The 22,907-nt window shown below is 40.6% G+C and overlaps 1 non-coding gene across 1 annotated transcript; it reads left to right on the top strand.

Annotated features, from left to right (window-relative positions):
• Window positions 1-15,352: 15,352 nt before the first annotated feature.
• On the top strand, window positions 15,353-15,459 carry LOC140885969 (small nucleolar RNA R71). The gene has a single exon (XR_012151379.1). It is a non-coding gene; the product is annotated as a small nucleolar RNA R71 (small nucleolar RNA).
• The last annotated feature ends 7,448 nt before the right edge of the window (window positions 15,460-22,907 follow it).

Here is a 22,907-nt window from a genome sequence, read left to right as displayed (position 1 = left end):
AACAAAGCTGAAATCTCGCAACTCCACTGGCCTCAAATCAATGGTAGAACGAAGCTCTCGCAGCCGTGATCGCTAATCTGCCTTCAGAAATAAATTCTAACGGACGGATCGTGCTCGGGGTCAAATCTGGGAGCTCAAGGAGACGTCCATGGCGTCTAGAGAGGGAGGAGGCGTGTTGGGGAAGGGGATGAAGTGAAAAGGTAAGTCAACTCAAGCTTAAATATCTAACAATCTCAATATTTTCACTTTAGTCCCTGAAAAATCCGAAATTTGCAAAAAGGACCCTGATCAAAATCAAGTCGGCTCTTGAACTCTGGAATCTCCGATTATCTCAAATAAAGTCGATTAAGATAAAATCGGGGCATTACAATATCTCTATGGACTTCGTCACCAAACTACCGCGTTCAGTCAGAGGTTGTGATGCAATTTGGGTAGTGATTGATCGGTTGATGAAATCTGCTTGTTTCATTTCTTACCGTATGACATACCGTCACGATCAGATGGCCGAGTTGTATGTCAGAGAGGTTGTGAGATTGCACGGCGTGCCGAAGTCGTTAGTATCAGACAGAGATCCGAGATTCACTTCTCACTTTTGGCACAGTTTGCAAGAGGCATTGGGTACTCGTTTGCACTTGAGCACAGCGTATCACCCTCAGACCGACGGTCAGTCCGAGTGTACGATCCAGACTTTAGAGGATATGCTTCGCGCTGTAGTGCTTGATTTTGGATCAGGTTGGCAGGAGTCCATGCCTCTAGTGGAGTTTTCGTATAATAATAGCTTCCAGGTGAGTATTGGAATGGCACCTTTTGAAACTTTGTACGGGAAGAAGTGCAGATCTCCGTTATTTTGGGATGAGATTTCAAAATCACCTGAGTTGGGTCCAGATATGATTCGCAATATGGCAGAGCAGGTGAAGTTGATCCGAGTCAGAATGAAGACAGCCCAAGATCGACAGGCCAGGTATGCGAATGTCAGACGCAGACCATTGTGTTTCGAGCAGGGAGACCGTGTGTTTCTGAAGATTTCTCCTTTCCAAGGCACTGTCAGATTTGGGAAGAGAGGAAAGTTGTCTTCGAGGTTCATTGTAGTAACCCGTATCCAGAATTAGCGATTAATGAGTATATTAATCATGTAATCATATTTAGATTAAGTAAAACATGATTAAGGAAATTCCAAATGGGTTAACGGAGTTCAGAAATGGATCCAGGACACTCAAAAATGGCTTAGAGGACCCCAACACTCGAGTGGGATCGGAACCACCGATCCAGGATCGGAGCTTCCGATCTTGGTGACATCGGAACCAAATCGGAACCACATCGGAAGCATGGAGATTGGAACTTCCGATCAGCAATCGGAGCTTCCGATCGGCTGTCGGTGACAGGTGTATAGTTGCATGTGGTTGAGATTGACACGTGGCATCGGAGCTTCCGATCGGAGGAACGGAGCTTCCGATCTGCACGTTCGGAGCTTCCGATCAGGGAACGGAACTTCCGATCGACGTCTATAAATATAGGGTTCGAGATCCTCATTTCTTGCCAATTCCGAATTCCTCTCCTTCGCCCTAGTAGCTCTATTTTGGGCTTTGGGTACTCTTATTTTAGAGTTGGAGTAAGGAACATATTTTAGTATATTCGGATAGTGTCTGACATAGTAGTGGAGCAGTGCTCGTGTAGCGGAGCAGTGCTCGAGGCTGTGGAGCTGCAGCAGGGGTGTACCCATAGTTGCGGGATAGTCGCCAACAGTGGGCTGACGACGGACGCAAGTATAGCTATGGTCTCCTTAAATTATTTAGGATTATGCAATAGCTTAGTTAAGGCTTTTAGAGCTTAATGAATAATGCATGGGTATTTTCATTGTAGAGCTGATATAGGCTTGGAACCTAGAGCGGGACAGCTAGGAACTACCTGTAGAAAGGTACGCAAGTACAGACTGAGATTGCCAGCGGGTTTTGCATGCTTATATGTTGCATTTTGTATGTCATTTATTATGCGGCATGTGCATATCATATTGTGCCTGTCCATCTTGTGAGATGAGCCATGTAGGGCCGCTCAGCCCTGTCTGGACGGTTGATGTCTAGTCCTCAGTGACTGACGGGTCATGGGTGGCTAGCTTCGGGGGACACAGTCCACGTCCTGTAAGAATGAGCAGTGTACGCAGGGTTTGCTCCCCGGGTTGTACCACACATATCCTAGGCGCCATTACTGAGCAAATTATATACAGTTATCCCAGATATGGATACCCTATCATTTGCATGCATCATATTTGTATGTTTTACCCAGTGCTTTCGTATTGAGCGTAGAGCTCACGTTCAGTCTTTTCTGTATATCTGGACACCCCATTCGACGGGGCAGGTGTAGGTGCAGGATTGAGCACCAAGAGCTTGGAGTAGCCAGTGACCAGTGAAGACAGCAGGATTAGCTGTAGGTTCTGCCTTTAGGCTATTTATTCTATTGGGTTGTATAAATCGAATTTATTTAACTGGTTGTATTCTGCCGGTCTATTTTTATTTAAGTCTTCCGCAGCGATTTATTTAATGCATGTTTAATTATGCTCTTAACTCTGATTAGGTAGCGGATCCGGGTAGGGTCGCTAAATTTATTGGTATCAGAGCATATGCATGCAAGAGACTTGGGATATAGTAATGAGACTTTGGGTTATCCTTATAGGATGGATGAGACCTTGGAAGAAGTGATGATGAGACAATTAGTTTGCCCAGAGACTATCATCAACGACAGGATTTTTGAAGATTTGGCTTATGGGATTCCAACAAGTGCGGACAGGAGTGATGGATGGTGTCCGAGTTTTCAAGACTTCTACTCATGTGGATCCTAGCTTTGGATTGAGTACCGGATGCCAGAGGCAGTGGCAGAGAATTGGATGGGACGCACTTGATGCTTGCATCTGTATCGTCCATACCATGATGACACTACTCTGAAGATTCTCCAGTCATAGTTGGAGAGATTGTCAGATAGACCTTCACCAAAGAATGCCTCGAGTGCCTAAAGCATGACAGGTTTCAAGAGTGAGGTCTTTAACCTCATGCAGAACATGGTTTTGCCGGTATGCTTGTATCGATGCGTTCGGTAGGCACACGGGAAACTTCATGTTCAAAAGCATGATTTGGTTACAAGAAGAACGCTGATGGTAGATCGTGAGCAGAAGAGGTCGACTGACATGCACTGATGCAGGGCATAGCTGGTTAGCTATCACGAGCCATTTCTCCAGAGTTCTTCGTAGGAGGACATGTAGAGAGACTTGGTCGGGAGTATGCTTGTATCGATGCGTGTGTCGATTTGAAGCTTCATGCTCAAGAAACGAAGACTAGTACGATGATTTAAATACTGTATTGATGTAGTTGTAAACAGTATTTCAGTTGTAATGAATCATCATACTTTGGTTGTATCATTTCAAGTTCGATTGTACATTTCATTGTATTCTAAATACTGTATGTATTACATGGGATTGTAATTGAGAAATTGTACATAAATGGAAGCAATGATACATGTTTTATTTATCCAGAAATTCGTGAATGATTGCGAGTGATTTTGCTAGGATTGGCATTGTTTTATTTGATTAGTGTTCAAACTGTGGTAACTCATGGGATTTGAGTGGGCCGACTGTGACTGTTTGACTTGCGGTTAGTCTAGGCATTTTCCTAGGATTGACCTAGTTAGTCAGTGGACTATGTTAGTGCCACCGATGAGTGGACTCATCTAGAGGCATTAAGGGTATTGTTCGGTTTAGAACATTTGAATTTTTGTTCTAGGTTGTCTGACCTTCGTTAGGTTGAGGCTTGTGATGATGGGTTTTCATCAGGATCCCAGGTCCAGTATATGCCGAGAGTTGTGGACTATGACCATTACTAGACGTGATGGGGCGCGACCCTATGCCAGTATTACTCTAGGAGTCTTTGTACTTCAGAGGTTACCTGGGAGCCTTTGTGCTTCAGGAGATGGCGGTGGGAAGGCTACTCAGTCTAGGGATTTGGTGACAGTCACGACGAGGTATGACCTTGGATTAGATATCAGGTTTGATATCAATGGTTCGATATCGTCTGGTGTGCCAGAGATATAGTTTGTGTATTCTGCTGTAGGAACCAGTCATGGAGGGATTTTCTTGACAAGTGTGTACTCTGAGCATATAGGTTTTAACCTTTGGGTTACTGCTAGACGTATGGATCTAGTAGGTGGACGGATTTCTACCAGCGATGAATAGAAGTTGTCATCAGGGTTGTGGTAAGAAATTCCTTGTGATAGGAATTATCCAAGATACTGGATGGAATGTTGTTTTAAGACTTAAACTCGAATACGAGGACTACTCCTTGATGATTGACTTCATCTGTGATAGATCATGTCAGATGCTAAGGATTGTACAGAGCTATCTAAGATATGAGGGAAGCATGGCCTATGACCGTGAAACCTTGATGGTTGTCCAGGTGGGTTATTGAGGTAAGCTACCTTAGTCTTGAACGGTTGCAAAATCTTTACAAGGGATATGATCAGGAGAGTGTCCGAAGATTGTGGAAATATTTGGGATTCTTTAGTTATTCTTCTTGGACTTGACGAGCCGTGGTGTTCATTCTGAATGAACGAGGTAAGGATAGCGAGTCCAGTGGTTGCGCTAAGTACTGTCTGATATTTTTAGAGATTAAGCGTAGGATTTTCCATGGGATGAAATGTGCTTAGTTTATGTTTTCCTTGGGGTGAACAAGACAACGATTGGTAGTACTAAGGTGGCACGGGATCTGTGCTAGTGACTACTAGTGATTATTGGGTAACTCTGTCAGAGTTAGGATGATTAAGTTCAGAATACGAAGCAATAGTTAGTAGTGCTGAAAAGGCGCAGGACTTGTGCCAAGTAAACTACTTATGTATCGTGATCTGACACCGTTTGGAATGGTTCTTTGTGGCAGCTAAGTCATAGTTATTGACCGAGCCATGTAGGTTGGATGATCAATGGTGGTCTGATCTAATAAGTGCGAGCTTAAGTAGATCGAAGAATTCGATTGGTTGAGCCAATCAGGGTTGATCAGGATGTAGCAATTAAGAAATACTTGGGATAGTATTTTGTCAAGTAATGCTTATGGGAAGAGTATTGAATACCATCTCAGAGAAATCGGAGATCTGAGTTATTTAGTCTCAATGATCGCCAGAGATGAATCTTCTGGGATTGCTATAATCGGGAACGATTGCAAGTGGACTTGTATGATCAAGTTAGGTGCTAACTTTTTTTTTTTTTTTTTTTTTAAAAAAAAAAAACACCGCCGGGAGCGGGGGGTTAGGCAGACCCCTACCTGTATATAAACATAAAAAAGCGATACAAATAAAACCTAACGGAGGAGGGGGACTAGGCCAAGACCTCCCCAAAAGGCTATACAAAGGTAATAAGAACATCAGAACAGCTAGGGTATCGAAAGTAAACTACTTATGTATCGGGATCTGACACCGTTTGGAATGGTTCTTTGTGGCAGCTAAGTCATAGTTATTGACCGAGCCATGTAGGTTGGATGATCAATGGTGGTCTGATCTGATAAGTGCGAGCTTAAGTAGATCGACGAATTCTATTGGTTGAGCCAATCAGGGTTAATCAGGATGTAGCAATTAAGAAATACTTGGGATAGTATTTTGTCAAGTAATGCTTATGGGAAGAGTACTGAATACCATCTCAGAGAAATCAGAGATCTGAGTTATTTAGTCTCAATGATCGCCAGATATGAATCTTCTGGGATTGCTGTAATCGGGAACGATTGCAAGTGGACTTGTATGATCAAGTTAGGTGCTAACTTTTTTTTTTTTCCAGTATGGTGCATTCTTGTTAAGAAATAAGCTGATATCGATTCAATCAATTGCTTAGTGATAGCAATAGGTCAGGAAAAGATCATATTGTTGTTTCATGTGAGAGTTTTCCATTGAACAACCATAGTGAAGATTGTTGACCGGATATTTCGGTTAAGTGAGGGCATCTATGTGTACCATTGTGGTTGGATCCGACAAGTAGTTGGAAATGCTAATGGACATTAGCAAGGAAACATCAGTTGTCTGATCTGTGTGACATTAGCTAGGATCTGATCCTCGAGATCTAGCAGGAGGTGTCACTAGCATTCTAACGTGTGATGAACGATGTCTCTAAAATGACAGAGATAGTAGAATTTCAACTTAGTAGCCAACAAGATTGTTGTGGGAATTGAAAATTTCGCAAGATCGGGAGGGATCAGGTTTGTTCTTTTCTAGCCGTGAGTCACATCCGTGCGGACTATTTGTCAAAGATATTGCGCTTTAGCAATGGACGATAGTTGGACGTGTGTTAGGTGACAAGTAATTTGGTAAAAAGCGAATTGCGATATTCCAGGGATGACGTGTTCATCAGGAATCTTCGTCTTTTCAATGCTAAGGATGATGCGTTCAGCAAGGGAGCAATTTGATTATTGAGAATTCGTTGGGATTTAGTTCCAGGATCATTATGTTCAACTTTGGGAGGTTGGTATGAGCTGATGGTATTATCAGAGACTCTGAGTTGAGTTATACCAGGTACAATAACTGTCGAGTTTCGAGACGGAATAGGAAGTGTTTCCATATGTCTGTGCACTGTGGAATGTCCCAGTCGAGCATATTGGTGGGATCTTGCCTTAGTCTTGATGTGTGTACAGTGATTGCGAGTATGTATAACTAACCAAAGGATGTCTATCGATTGAAATTCATGAGGTGAATAACCTACAATCGAGATGATGTAGATCATCAGAGGCGTAATGACTTCTATTGCAATGTATGTATGATTTTGCAGTCCAATGGCTAGGAGATGACGTAGCGTCATAAATTGCAAGTGATGATAGTTATCATCAGGGCACAATGTTTATATTATACTAAGAAACGTAGAAAACAGAATGTACTAGACATGATGGTTTAAGTTCCCAATATTCCTTGGGAAGCCGGTTGTGCTTCAGGGAGAGTGGGGAGGGTAACCAGTCTAGGGAACATTGTGAGCAGTTACGTTGAAGTATAGACTTGAGTCAACTAGATTATCTTGAAGCGAGATTCATGTGTCAGCACAATGTTGGGATTAGTGTTTCCTAACTAAAGGTGTTGAGCACCGGGAACTTTTGGAACCATTAGATGGTTAGATTCGATAAGTAATTCGACGAATGCAGTAAAACCAGTCAGGTTATGACTTGGTCTTCGTCAGTATAAGATTTCCGTTGAGACGATGATCTCAATCAAACGGGTGTTTGTATCCTTCATGATCAGGGAGATCTTGGTCAGGATGGAAGTCGTATCAGTGTTGTGATATACTAGTGCTAGAGGAGTTCGACTGTCGACCAGTAGCGCGATGGTTTTTTTTCCGTTAGAAGAATATTAATGCGGTTAAGCATTAATGAATCTTGTAGAGAATTCAACGGGAGTCTGAGTGTGTCGGAGGATATTTCGACCAGACACTCGAGCCAAGGTTTCTTGTACGTTCTCGAGGTTTTACCCTAGATTTCGAGGATGAAATCTTTTAAGGGGGGGGAGAATGTAGTAACCCGTATAAAGAATTAGCGATTAATGAGTATATTAATCATGTAATCATATTTATATTAAGTAAAACATGATTAAGGAAATTCCAAATGGGTTAACGGAGTTCAGAAATGAATCCAGGACACTCGAAAATGGCTTAGAGGACCCCAAGACTCGAGTGGGATCGGAACCACCGATCCAGGATCGGAGCTTCCGATCTTGGTGACATCGGAACCAAATTGGAACCACATCGGAAGCATGGAGATCGGAACTTCCAATCAGCAATCGGAGCTTCCGATCGGCTGTTGGTGACAGGTGTGTGGTTGCATGTGGTTGAGATTGACACGTGGCATCGGAGCTTCCGATCGGAGGAACGGCGCTTCCGATCTGCACGTTCGGAGCTTCCGATCAGGGAACGGAACTTCCGATCGACGTCTATAAATATAGGGTCTGAGATCCTCATTTCTTGCCAATTCCGAATTCCTCTCCTTCGCCCTAGTAGCTCTATTTTGGGCTTTGGGTACTCTTATTTTAGAGTTGGAGTAAGGAACATATTTTAGTATAGTCGGACAGTGTCTGACATAGTAGTGGAGCAGTGCTCGTGCAGCGGAGCAGTGCTCGTGCAGCGGAGCAGTGCTCCAGGCTGTGGAGCTGCAGCAGGGGTGTACCCATAGTTGCGGGATAGTCGCCAACAGTGGGCTGACGACGGACGCAGGTATAGCTATGGTCTCCTTAAATTATTTAAGAGTATGCAATAGCTTAGTTAAAGCTTTTAGATCTTAATGAATAATGCATGGGTATTTTCATTGTAGAGTTGATATAGGCTTGGAACCTAGAGCGGGACAGCTAGGAACTTCCTGTAGAAAGGTACGCAAGTACAGACTGAGATTGCCAGCGGGTTTTTCATGCTTATATGTTGCATTTTGTATGTCATTTATTATGCGGCATGTTCATATCATATTGTGCCTGTCCATCTTGTGAGATGAGCCATGTAGGGCCGCTCAGCCCTATCTGGACGGTTGATGTCTAGTGCTCAGTGACTGACGGGTCATGGGTGGCTAGCATCGGGGGACACAGTCCACGTCCAGTAGGAATGAGCAGTGTACGCATGGTTTTCTCCCCGGGTTGTACCACTCATATCCTAGGCGCCATTACTGAGCAAATTATATACAGTTATCCCAGATATGGATACCCTATCATTTGCATGCATCATAATTGTATGTTTTACCCAGTGCTTTCATATTGAGCTTAGAGCTCACGTTCAGTCTTTTCTGTATATCTGGACACCCCATTCGATGGGGCAGGTGTAGGTGCCGGATTGAGCACCAAGAGCTTGGAGTAGCCAGTGACCAGTGAAGACAGCAGGATTAGCTGTAGGTTCTGCCTTTAGGCTATTTATTCGATTGGGTTGTATAAATCGAATTTATTTAACCGGTTGTATTCTTCCGGTCTGTTTTTATTTAAGTCTTCCGCAGCGATTTATTTAATGCATGTTTAATTATGCTCTTAACTCTGATTAGGTAGCGGATCCGGGTAGGGTCGCTACATTTATTGGCCCGTATGAGATTCTGGAGAAGATAGGCGATCTTGCCTATAGGATTGCTCGTCCTCCGTCTCTTTCAGGCATCCACGATGTGTTTATCGTTTCAATGCTATGGAAATATCATCCGGATCCGTCTCACATTCTTCAGCCGGATGAGGCCGAACTTGATGAGACTCTGAGTTACTTCGAGCGACCGATTCAAATTCTTGACAGAAAAGAGAAATAGCTCAGAAACAAGTCGTTTCCATTGGTGAAGATACAGTGGAGTCGTCACGGAGTTGAAGAAGCGACTTGGGAGACCGAATCCGATATGAGGCAGCGATTTTCAGAGTTATTCGATTGAGGTGAGTTCGTCTTCAGTTTGTTTCGTTCTTGTTCAGTCTGTGATCTGTCAGATTTCGAGGACGAAATCGAATCTTAGAAGGGGAGAATTGTTATGCCCCGATTTTATTATAATTGAGTTTAATCGAGATAATCAAAATTGTTAGTGATTGAGGATCGTTTTGATATTTAACAGGGGGTTACTTTGCAACTTGGAGAAATAAAGGACTGAAATGCAAAATGTGGGATTTTATATATTATCTTTGGCAAGTTGACTTTCAAGTCACTTCAACCTATCACCCTCACTCTCTCCTTCCCTCCCCCTTCACGTACCGAACAGGAAGCCATGGGAGATGCCATTTTGAGCTTTTCATCCGTCCGATTCGCTCGATCCGACTGTTAGATTTTCATTCCGAGTTGAGATTCACGATCACCGCAACGAGGGCTTCATTTAGACGTAAGTTTTGCTACGATCTCTTGAACTTTGATTTTGTTGAGTTGTCAGAATTTGATAATATTGGAGTATGTCGTTCTTGAGCTAGTATAGATCGTGTATTCGAAGTCGGTTTGGAAAAAGAACGAAGTTTGGATTTTATATGATTTTAGAGGTGAAATTCGAAAATGATGATTTTGATTGAGGTTGGATTTGAGTTGTTTTGATGGATTGTGGTGATGATTGAGTTATTGTTATTGTTGTTTGATGGTTTGTATTTTCGGATAGTCAGTTTATAGTTGTTATGCCATCGAAATCGAGTTTGAGTTATCGGTTTTGGTTCGGTTTGATTTGTATATCGAATTTGATTGAGTTTGAACTCTGAGTTGATATCGAATCCATGTCTCGATGTTTTGACAGTTGATTAGAGATTGAAATTGGAGGACTTGGAGATTGGTTACCAATCGGAGAGTTGGAAGACGGTATAGATTATTTGATTTATCGACTTTGAGTTTTGAATTGTTTAAAGTTTGAATCGAGTTGTCTCTTGTTTGACAGGAATATTGATTGAAGCTTCGAGAAAAAGGTAAAAGTCGACATTGAAATGAATGGGAATGAATACTCAAGATCGACTTATTCTCGAGTTCCCGAAAATCACATACCGCTTGTTTATTTGCTTGCGTGAACTTGATTTAGTTATTGATGCACTTGCATTCATATTGAGCCGACTTTCGATACGTTTTGAAATTAGACATTTTAGGGAGCTATATTGAAGTGGCTTTGGATTTCGAGTTTTTCCAATTGCCAGAATACTTCTTATAGTTGCTCTAAAGTCTAGGGGATCGAGTTGATCGACTTCCACCCCAAAAGGGTGCGTCGGTGAGTTGTCTTGAAGACTTGACCCCGGGATCCCAACCGAGTACCGATCGATTTTATGATTATTTGACTTGATAATCTCGACTTTTAAATTCATGCATTCATTCAATATCATTTCGATGTTATGATTTATGTTGACATTTCGATTGAAGTGTTTATTTGATATTGAGTGCATGTCTCTTTTACTTAGAAATTATATTTCTAACCGGATTATTCCGGCTGTTGTCTTTGTTTTGCATGTGTAACTTGGCTACAGGAGGATCAGGAGCTGGACCGAGTCGTCCTGGTTAGCTTGGGGTGAGATTGATAGAATTGAGACTCCGTGTCGTAGGGTCGAGTCTATTTGGAATTGTATTTTGTTTTGTTGAGTCGGTGGAACTCATTTATTAAACTCGACTGGTTATTGTATTTTGGGCAGAACCTATATTTGGCATGTTCTAAATATTGATTGGTATTATGTTTGAACTTGGAATGTTTAGAATTGCCTAGTTGGTTGTTTTTGCAGGCTCCTCTACCCCTCTGCCCATTTTGCCTGCGCGCGGGCAAGGCATCACCTCGCGCGCGCGCGAGGAGTTTGAAGAGGCTCGGGAGATTTTGACCGCGCGCGCGCGAGCTCCCTTCTCGCGCGGGCGCGAGCATCTCCGCGAGTCTCTGCTCGCGTAGCCTGCGCGCGCGCGAGGTGATGACCTCGCGCAGGCGTGAGGCTTCTTTTTAAAAAAAATAATGAAAATTTTTGATTCATTTTCCACGGCTTATTGTGTTCGATTATGATTAATTATTCGATTTTAGAAGATTAGAAACGGGGTCTCACAGATATAACCTCATATCAATGCCCAAAACAACAATAACAAAGCAAACCCATCAATCTCAAAATCCACATTTTCGAAAATGGCTTCCAAAAATCATAACAAATCCGAACGTCGCTCTAATTCAAAACCGACAGATAATAAACGATCAGAACTCTGTCTAGAACAACATACTCGAATCTTGAACGATTCTAACAACATCCAAAAACTAGAATGTATCTGATCGTAGAAGAACTTACAATATAACGGAGCTCTCACTGCAGTGATCGCTAAACTGCCTTCAGAAATAAATTCCAACGGTCGGATCGAGCTCGGACTGAAATCTGGAGCTTGGAAAAGCTTGGAGGCATCTTCAATGGAGCTCACGGTTTGGAGGAGGAAGATGAAGACTTTGTCAACCAAGTTCTAAGAGTAGATAATATATAAAATCCACAATTTACGTTTTAGTCCTTGAAAAATCCAATTTTTGCAAAAAGGACCCTGATCAAAATCAAGTCGGCTCTTGAACTCTGCAATCTCCGATTAACTCAAATAAACTCATTTAAGATAAAAAAAAAAAAAAAAAACGGGGCGTTACACAATTCCTTTATGCTCTCCTCCTCCTTCACGTCCTCTAACTCCAATCTCGACAAGTGATCAGCAACTTGATTTTCACTACCCTTCTTATCTTTGATCTCAAAATCAAACTCCTGTAACAGTAGAATCTACCTTATCAAGCGTGGCTTGGCATCCTTTTTGGCAAACAAGTAGCGAATCGCTGCATGGTCAGTATAAACAACTACTTTAGTACCAATTAAATATGGACAAAATTTATCAAAAGCAAAAACTACTGCAAGCATCTCTTTTTCTGTAGTAGTGTAGTTTTGCTGCGCGGCATCCATGGTACGACTGGCATAATATATGGCTCGAAATATCTTATCTCTCCTCTGGCCTAATACAGCACCAACTGCATAGTCACTAGCATCGCACATAAGTTCAAAGGGCTCCTTCCAATCCGGCACAATCATGATGGGTGCTGTGATCAACGTCGTCTTGATCTTCTCGAAGGCCTGCAAACAATCATCATCAAACATAAATGTAGAATCTTTTTCAAGCAAATTACACAGGGGTTTTGTAATTTTAGAGAAATCTTTGATGAATCGCCGATAAAACCCTGCATGGCCTAAAAAACTTCGGATGCCTTTAATATTCTTTGGAGGTGGAAGCTTCTCAATGGCAACCACTTTGTCTCGATCCACCTCTAACCTATTTGATGACACCTTATGTCCAAGGACAATGCCCTCTTAAACCATAAAGTGACATTTTTCCCAATTTAGAACTAAATTCTTTTCCTGGAACCTCTGCAAAACAAGAGACAGATTATGCAAGCAATGATCAAAAGAGGAACCAAAAATGGAAAAGTCATCCATAAAAACTTCCATCACTTCCTCCATCATATCTGCAAAAATCGTCATCATACACCGCTGAAAAGTCGCAGGTGCATTACACATTCCAAACGGCATCCTCCTGAAAGAAAACGTGCCATAGGGACACGTAAAAGTAGTCTTCTCCTGATCCTCCAGTGTGATAGAAATTTGATTATAACCTGAATAACCATCTAAGAAGCAGTAATAGCAATAACCAGCAAGTGTATTAAGCATTTGATCAATGAAAGGAAGTGGAAAATGATCCTTACGAGTAGCTTTGTTCAACTTCCTATAATCTATACATACTCGCCAGCCAGTTACTGTACGTGTGGAGATTAACTCATTATTTTCGTTTTTAACCACAGTAATCCCACCCTTCTTAGGCACCACTTGAACAGGAGATACCCAACTACTATCAAAAATAGCATAAATCACTCCCGCATTCAACAAATTTAAAACTTCTTTCTTCACTACTTCTTTCATGGCAGGGTTCAACCGCCTCTGATGATCAACATAAGGAGTATAAGACTCTTTCATCAAAATTTTATGCATGCAAATTGTTGGACTAATACCCTTAATGTCAGAAATTGACCATCCTAGAGCAGTTTTAAAATTTCTCAAAACTCGCAACAACTTATCTTTTTCTACAGCAGACAGGTGAGCAGAGATAATAACAGGACAAGTAGAGTTTTCACCAAGGAATTCATAACATAAATGCGCAGGCAATTATTTCAGATCATGAGTTTCAGTGGATACCTCTGGCACACTATTTTCCAATGATTCAGATTCCTTAGTACTCACCATTTTTTCTTTCGGAGCGCTGTCAAGGAATGATTTTTGTTCATGTAGCTCCCAATCCTCGTCCTTATCAAATACCTCATTCTCCACTAAACATCTTTTGAGTGGATCAGTAATTCCTACACATGAAAAAGAAATATGAGAATCAACAATTTCAATACTTTTACATGTAATTACCTCGTTTGGTCCCCTCATGGTGTGATAAGTATTAAAGATCACAGCTTCACCACCAACTTGGAGTGTAAGCTCTCCCTTGTGGACATCGATCAGTGCTCGTGCAGTAGCTAGAAAAGGTCTCCCAAAGATCAAAGGAGTTTCTTCATCTTCATCCATATCTAAAATCACGAAGTCTGCTGGAAATATGAACTTGTCGATCTTCACCAAAACATCCTCCACAATACCCCATGGGTATGTGATACTCCGATCTGCTAGCTGTAATGTAATGGTGGTCGCCCTGACTTCTCCAAGCTCCAAAGTCCTATATACAGAAAAAGGCATCAAATTAATACTTGCTCCTAAATCACATAAAGCTCAATTTACCTTAGAACCACCAATAAAACAAGGGATAGTAAAACTCCCTGGATCCTTAAGCTTTTGTGGCAACTTTTTCTGCAGGATTGCGCTGCACTCTTCTGTCAGATTCAACACTTCATTGTCTTGCAATCTCCTCTTCTTAGACATTACATCTTAGATGAACTTGGCATAGATGGGCATTTGTTCCAAGGCATCTGCAAACGGAATATTAATGTATATCTTCTTGAAGATGTCTAGGAACTTGGAGAACTGTTCATCAAGTGCCTTCTTCTTGAATTGCTAAGGATAAGGAAGTTGTGGCTTATACATCGGTTTTGCTTCAGATTCTTTCTTGGGTTCTTCAACCACGATTTCTTCAACCACTGGTTCTTCAACTTCCTTGGTTTTTCTCTGATCTTCAGCTTCTAACTTCTTCCCACTTCTTAACTCTACTGCTTTGCACTGCTCTTTTGGATTCACTTCAGTATTGCTGGGAAACTGTCCTCGATTTTGATCCTTTAAAGCATTCGCAAGTTGCCCAATCTGTGTTTCCATAGATTTCATCATAGCCCCCAAACTGCACATATGTGTCTACATGCTGTCCATTCGAGTTTCAGTCCTCGACATCCGCTTGTTAGATTCAGTAACAAATGTAGACACAACATCCTCCAACGACGCTTTAACTTCCCCTTGATTTGTATTGAATCCCGAAGGGGGTTTCAATACATTTTTGTAGTTGGCATAGGAAAAGTTTTTGTGGTTACGTAAACTAGGATGATAAGTATTGGGTGGAGGGTTACCTCGATAATTTCCATAGCCTCTGGGATTGATATATTGAGCTTCCTCATGTGGATGAGATTCTTCTATGGCAACCGACACACCTACAGGTTCTGCAATATTCACCTTATTCAGAGAAGCAACTTGTGTACTCAACGCAGACAGCTGTGGAGTGATGGATGTGAGAGGATCCACACTGTACGCTCCCTTCTTGACTCCCATACGTTTAGATGGTCATTGATAACTATTGATTGTCATCTGTTCCAGCATCTCATAAGCCTGAATGGAATTTTTGGCAAATATGGTACCCCCAGCAGCAGAATCCACAGACATCCTTGTGGGCGCATTCAACCCATTGTAGAAAAATTCTATTTCTTCCCAATCTGCAAAATTATGATTAGGACAATGCCGCAACAAATCTTTGTACCTTTCCCATGCCTCATATAGCTGTTCTGAATTATGCTGTTGAAAGGTACTGATCTCAATCTTCAGCCGGGTTGCCTTGGATGGAGGAAAGAACTTCTCTAAAAATTTCACAACCATGCCCTCCCAAGTTGTTATGCTTCCTAGCGGCAATTATTGCAACCAGCTCCGTGCCTTGTCCTTGAGAGAAAAAGGAAACAAGCGTAAACGTATTATATCCTCATAAACACCATTTATTTTTACCGTATCAGTAATCTCTAAAAAGGTGCGCAAGTGTAAGTGAGGATCAGATGTTGCGCCTCCATTGAATTGGTTCTGCTGAACCATGTTGATTAATGTCGGCTTCAACTCAAAGTTGTTGGCATTAATGGTCCCTCGAGAGATTCCAGAATAGCGAGCCTGGATCGTCGGCCTGAAGTGATCTCTGATTGGCACCAGAGGAGCTTGTTGTGCTTCTTCTTCAGCCATGTTTCTTAATTCTTCTCTTCTAAATCTTCTTAAAGCACGTGCAATGCGCTCGATCTTCGGATCAAATAATAGAGAATTCGCACTTTGAGATCATCGCATAGACTGCAATTAAAAATAAGAAGAAATTAATTAATGACTTAAAATAAAATAAATATAAAAAACTCTAAATTAAAACATAGACTAATTGGTAACAAGACTAAACAAAATCAAAAATTACTCCCCGGCAACGGCGCCAAAAACTTGTTGTGAAAAATACTCGCAAGCGTACGAGTGTCAAGTTTTAATATAGTGAAAGAGAGAGTATCGATCCCACAAGGAGTAATTTGAAAATATTAAATACTTGTAATTAAAATAGTCTTAATTTTATCTAGAAAATCAAACTTTGGAAATTTGCTGAAAAATTAAATAAATAGTAAAGTTTGTAAAAAGCGCGCACACACAATCCTTAAGAGATTATCAATCAGAGAGAAATAGTCTAGAGGTTTTGATTTCACCTGGTCTCGACATTATTCATTCCTAATTAATCTATTTTCATGAGTTCATTTCAATTAATAACAAAGAACACATAAATTATACTATTTCCCTCTCCCGAGTATCAAATAGAATGTATCAATTACAGATCGATTCCAATATCCCTATTAAAAATCTACTTGTAATGATATGTGTAAAACAATGTTTTTTCTAGGCTCTATTAAAGTTATAAGCTCTCCCGAGTCATGTTAACAATTAATAGTGTGAATTCTATTGATCCTATTCAAAATCCACTCTCCCGAGTGTCGGATTCTAAATAAATATGACAAATTAATTTATGGCCAGTAAATTGAAAAGACTATCAAAACTGGAATCACAATTAATTTAAAAGAACTCAAATAATTAAAATCAATAATTCATAAACATGTCTTGACCAGGCTACATCAACCTCTAGACTTAAAAAATTTAGTTCATACTCAAATTCATAAAAAAACAAATCATGTTCAATGTCTCAAACATAATTCAACAATCAAAGGAAAATAAATAAGAAGAAATAACAAAGCCGTAGTCTTTCTTCCGTGTCCGATCGAAAAGTCTTCGTCTTTGTTCCAAGCAATCTTCAAGTCTTGATCCCAAAAATCTCACAAAAGTGCTCTCAAGAATATTGTTTATTGGCGGCTAGATAGATCTTCATTAGGTCTGAAAAATCCCTTAAATATGCCCCTAAAATTTGTCCAAAATAACTTCCAAAGATATCCAAAAGTTTCCAAAATTATACACAACCCTCGTCACACAGACAGCGACGCGCGGGCGCGCCTCTCTTACGCATGGGCACGCATAACATTCTGTCCCGATAATTCAAATAACTCAATCACACGCGGGCGCACCTGATCAACAAGCGGGCGAGCATGGCTTTCTGTAAAATTTCCAACACTTCTCATCAGTTGACGCGTGGGCGCGTATAGCTTGCTATCCCATCTTCATCTAATCTTCAAAATACGAACCATCTTCGCTTGCTTCTCTCTTTTCTTGACTCCTTTGATTTCATCCATCATAAATTCAATATTTCCTGTATTTCCTGACATCCAACAACAACAACAACAATTTCCACATAATTCCGCTCGAAACCAAGCAATTATCCAATAATATCAACACAAATTAAGTGACAAAATGCACTTATCACCTATCCGGGTTTGTGCTATTCGAGCTGAGCTTAAGTTATTGATTCGAATAAAAGAATCACAGAAGGAAGTTCATAATGTTCGGAAGTCGATTGAGATGGTCAGATCAGGGCATCGATCAAAATATCAGGTTAGTACTGATGATGTGTTATTTGTCAATAATAGAATTGTTGTTCCAGATGTTCATGATTTGAGATAGGAGATATTGAAAGAAGCCCACAACAGTAGATTCAGTATTCATCCTGGTGGTAGAAAAATGTACAATGACTTGAAGAATCAGTATTGGTGGACAGATGAAGTTTGATGTCAACGAATATGTATCTCGTTGTCTGAATTGCCAGCACGTGAAAGCAGAAAGAAAGAAACCGGGTGGTTTGATGCACAGCTTTTCTATTCCTGAATGGAAATGGAACACATTTCCATGGATTTCGTGACGAGATTACCGCGTTCATCCAGAGGTTGCGATGCTATTTGGGTGATTATTGATAGGTTGACGAAATTTGCTTGTTTCATTCCACACAAGATGACATATCGACATGATCAGATGACAAAAATATACGTCAGGGAAGTAGTAAGATTTCACGGTGTGCCTAAGTCTATTGTATCTGATCGAGATCCTTGATTCACATCTCACTTTGGCACAGTCTGCAGCTAGCTCTTGGTACTCGTTTGCATATGAGTACTGCTTATCATCCTCAAACTAACGGACAATCAGAACAAACTATTCATACACTTGAGGATATGTTGTGTAACACCCGGAATTATTTAATTTTAATCCGAGAATATTTAATTTGGGAATATTTGGAGTTTTGATTTAAATTCTAATATTCTTAAATTATTTAGGATTTAAATTGAATGAAATGAGAAGTTGAGGACTGAATGGAAAATTTTAAAGATTTGAGGGGCCAAAGTGCAAATATTGGAAATGGTGTTGGACACTTGTTATGAAAATATGTATTCATGTGTATGCTTCTATATTTCATCAGAAACTTTTGAAGGCAAAACCGAGAGAGAAGAGCAAGAAACCTCAAGCTCATTTATTCATCTTCAAATTGCTATATCTTTTGCGTCGGTTATCCGATTTCGATTCCGAAAGATGTTCTGGAATCCTTGAAAGAAGACCTTCGAATTGATGTAAGTTTTCTTTTAGTTCATCATGATTTGAAAAGTCGAAAATGGCTGAGATCAGATGTGGATATGAATTGATGTTGTTGAGCTTGTAATCTTTGTTCTATCGAGTTCGGGTTGAAGGATGGCTATCGATTATGTTCTTATGATTTCTCAGCCACTATTCAACTTATATGCTTGCTGCTATGATGGGTTTGAGTTGATATGCAGCTGATATATGATGTATATGGTGATAGAATTGACTTAGTTGAGTTCGGGATTGCCGAATAATATCGATATGCCGTCGAACTTTTTATTTGAAGTTGTTTTGCTATCTTATGCTTGAGCTGCTATTGAACTGAGTGTGATCTGATATTTCCTTGGTTTTTATACTATGATTTCAGTGCATAAACAGGGCACGTCAACTCGATAATCTTGACTTTGAATCGGTAGAAGAAAGATCAAGGTTTGAAGATATTCTACAATGGAGTTTGAATGGGTTTAAGTGCAGATTTTTATACAAGTCTTGTGATTGTATTTTTCAGATTTGGATAGCTTGAAGTTGCCTTGAAACATCACATTTGAAAGGTAAAAGTTGACTACTACTTGAATGGGATTATAACTCGAGATGGTTTGTATCGAGTTTCCTAAATCACATACTTATTTGTTTAATTGCTTTTATATGCTCTTATATAAATTGTGGAATGAGTCTTGATGTTAATGTATGCTATTGTGATGATATATGTTGCATTCATCTTGCAAGACTTATTCTTTGATTTTGAAATGAATGGAAACGTTCGATTAGACGATTTGAGGGATTATATATGTATGGCCTGGGTGGTTGACTTAGTCTAGCGTCTGATTTATATATATAATGGCTTCAAAGTCTAGAGAAGCAAGATAAGTAGCCCCACCTCGATCGGGAGAGTCGGTGGTTAGTTATGATATCTTTTTCTCGGGATCCCAACCGATGAAATGAGAGAATTGTTAGAGAACCTTGTTTTAAAACATGCATTGAAGTTATGTTTATATCATGATATTGATACATGCTTTGCTATGCATGTTTAGTTGCTTTTACTGGGAAATATATTTCTCACCGGAGTTATCTGGCTATTGTTGTGTTGTATGTGTCATGGCGATAGGCGGGAGTGGAACAGGGCAAAAGCGATCTTGAAGAACAAGGGATGAAAGAGATGAGAGAATAGCGTGATGATCCGAGTTTAGATGGTTTGAGCTGTCAATGTTTGTGTTGAGTCTCAAAACATGATCATGTTATAGCTAATTGTACCAAGACTTGTTGGTTATTAAGTGATTGTGTTGTTGATGTATTTAGGATTTGAGTTGATGTTGTAAATCCTTAAGACAACATGTTGTAGCTTAATCCTTTTTGGTATAACAATGATTCTTGTTTGATATGTGAGCCTATCTTGAGTTGATTTTAAGGCTTTAACATGATCCATTTCTATCAACTTATATCATGTTATAATGCATGTTAGCTTATGATTTTGTATAGGCTATGTATGAGTTGACGTTAGATGAGAAATGAATGGAAGGACTTGAGTTGACGGCAAATTGATCTGTGTTTTGTTTCTACTGGACAGGTGCCCGCTCGATCGGGTGATTCCTGCCGATCGAGCGAGGCCTTCATTTTTAAGGCAGAAACTTGAGCACATTGGGCTCGCTCGATCGGTGAAGATTGACCGATCGAGCGAGGCCAAAACTTGTTGAACCCGAGAGTTGGGCTTTATGGCTCGCTCGATCGGGTGTTTTTCCCCGATCGAGCAAGGTGCTCTAATTCTAAAAAAAAATAATTTTTTTTATTTTATTTAGTCTTTGATTCTTTGACTATTATTTACGATGATTTGATTAATGAGAGATTAGAACTCGGGTCGTCACAACAGGTGGTATCAGAGCGAGAAAATTCTGGACTGAATTAGATAGCGAGTGGGGTAGATCGAGTCATCTTCCTTGCATATTTATTTTATTATGCTATGATTTAATTACATGATTGAATTACATGTGGTAAATGCTAGCATGATTTACTTTCAAGTATTTTATTACATGATGTTGTATTTATTTTATTTGAAAGTATGATTTATGATGATTAAAGACGCATGCTTACTGGAATATCTGGAATGATTAGAGGCATGTGTTCTGATAAATTATGATATGCTACCTGATTATCGGAATTGATTGGAAGCATGTCGTGGTTGAGTACTTCGATTATTTATTTTAGATTGAATCAGAACCGAGTCTTGATCAGAGGTAAGATGATCAGAGGAGGACTGAGATAGATTTGATGATTGTGGTATCCTAACCCTTTTGATAATCAGATATGTCTCGAAGACCAGGACGACCTCCTTTTAGACCTCAGGTTCCTACTCTTCTGCCGGAACAAATAGTGGTAGCACCGATAGTACCTCAAGCTGCAGTCCCGAGCAATGAACAGGGAAGTACCTCTCGAGATATGACAGATATGACTGCCACTCCGATGGAAACATTATTGAAAATATTTCAATCATACCATCCGCCTACTCTGAACGGTACTGAAAATGCAGTTGTATGTGAAGGATGGCTCGATGACATGGAGATGTTGTTTGATTCGCTTGCTTATGGTGATGGGCGGAGAGTCAGATTAATTGGACATCAATTGCATGAGGTTGCGAAGAGCTGGTGGTCCACGACCAAGAAATCTTTGGAGCGTAGAGGAACTGTACTGACTTGGAATGTCTTCAAAACTGAGTTTTACCAACGCTTCTTTCCAGTGTCTTACCGCAAAGATAAAGGTGCAGAATTTGCGAACCTGAAGCAAGGCAACTTAAATATTGAAGATTATGTTGCAAAATTCACTACATTGCTACGTTTTGCTCCACATGTTGCTGATAGTGATGAGGCAATGGCTGATCAGTTCATTAATGGACTGACTCCGGAGGTCTTTACTTTGGTGAACACAAGGCGACCGAATAATTTTGCTGAGGCTTTGAATAGTGCCAAAGGAGCGGAAGCTGGTTTGATACAATAGCGAGGAGCTTTGTATATCGCTCAGCCTCCGAGACAGTCACAACCCTCAGCTCCAATCTCGCAACAACTCCTCGATTTGAAAGTGGTGGTAGTAGCAGTGGCAAAAAAGGATATTTTCAAGCTCGAGGAAAACAGTTTAAAAAGTCAGGGAGCAGTTCTTCGAGTTCCAGTGGCACGAAACAGAAGTCAGGAGTGTTTTGTAACAATTGCGGTGGAGGTCATCCAACCGATCAGTGCCGAGGTGTATCTGGGAGGTGCCATATATGCCATCAGACTGGCCATTTTGCGAGGGTGTGTCCTCAGAGAGGTTTTGGACAGTCACTAGGTACAGATTCATCACGATCAGTGGCTCAACCTGCGAGGCAAGCCTCTTCTGTTCATTCCTTCCAACCATCACATCCACAGCAACAGTCAAGGCCAGGAGGAAGTCAGACAGGCAGTCAGCCACAGATACAACAGGCTCATGTCTTTGCATTGACAGAGGAACAGGCACAGGGAGCACCAGATGACGTGATTGCAGGTAACTGTTCTCTTTATGGTTATCCTGCATATGTTTTGATAGATACAGGTGCATCCCATACGTTTATCTCTGCACGATTTGCTTCATTACATTCTTTGCCTGTTGAAACATTACCTGTTGTAGTATCTGTTTCTTCTCCTTTGGGGAGAGGTCTTATATCTATTCAGACAGTTAAGAATTGTTTGTTACAGTATGACGGTAATGAGATAGAGATAGATTGTTTTGTGCTTGGTTTGTCTGATTTTGACTGCATTATCGGGATTGATATGCTAAAAAAGTACAGAGCTACCGTAGATTGTTTCCAGAAGATAGTGAGATTCAGACCTGAGATGGCTGGAGAATGGAAATTCTATGGTTAGGGTTCTCGTGCTAAGATTCCTCTGATTTTTGTTTTATCTATGACCCGACTTTTGCAGAAAGGAGCGGAGGGATTTATTGTATATGCAGTTGATATTTTGAAAACTAGCCCGAACCTGGCTGATTTGCCTGTGGTTAGTGAATTTGCGGATGTTTTCCCTGATGAGATTCCAGGACTACCTTCGTATCGTGAGATTGATTTAAACATAGAACTGATGCCAGGTACTGCATCGATTTCTAAAGCACCTTATCGAATGGCACCAGTGGAATTGAAAGAGTTGAAAGATCATTTGGAAGATTTACTGGCCAAGGGATACATTCGACCCAGTGTTTCTCCTTGGGGTGCTCCAGTATTGTTTGTCAGGAAGAAAGACAGTTCAATAAGATTGTGCATC

This window comes from Henckelia pumila, chromosome 2 (genome assembly GCF_033568475.1).
Source record: "Henckelia pumila isolate YLH828 chromosome 2, ASM3356847v2, whole genome shotgun sequence".
NCBI lineage: Eukaryota > Viridiplantae > Streptophyta > Magnoliopsida > Lamiales > Gesneriaceae > Henckelia > Henckelia pumila.
This window is presented reverse-complemented; position numbering and strand designations above follow the sequence as displayed.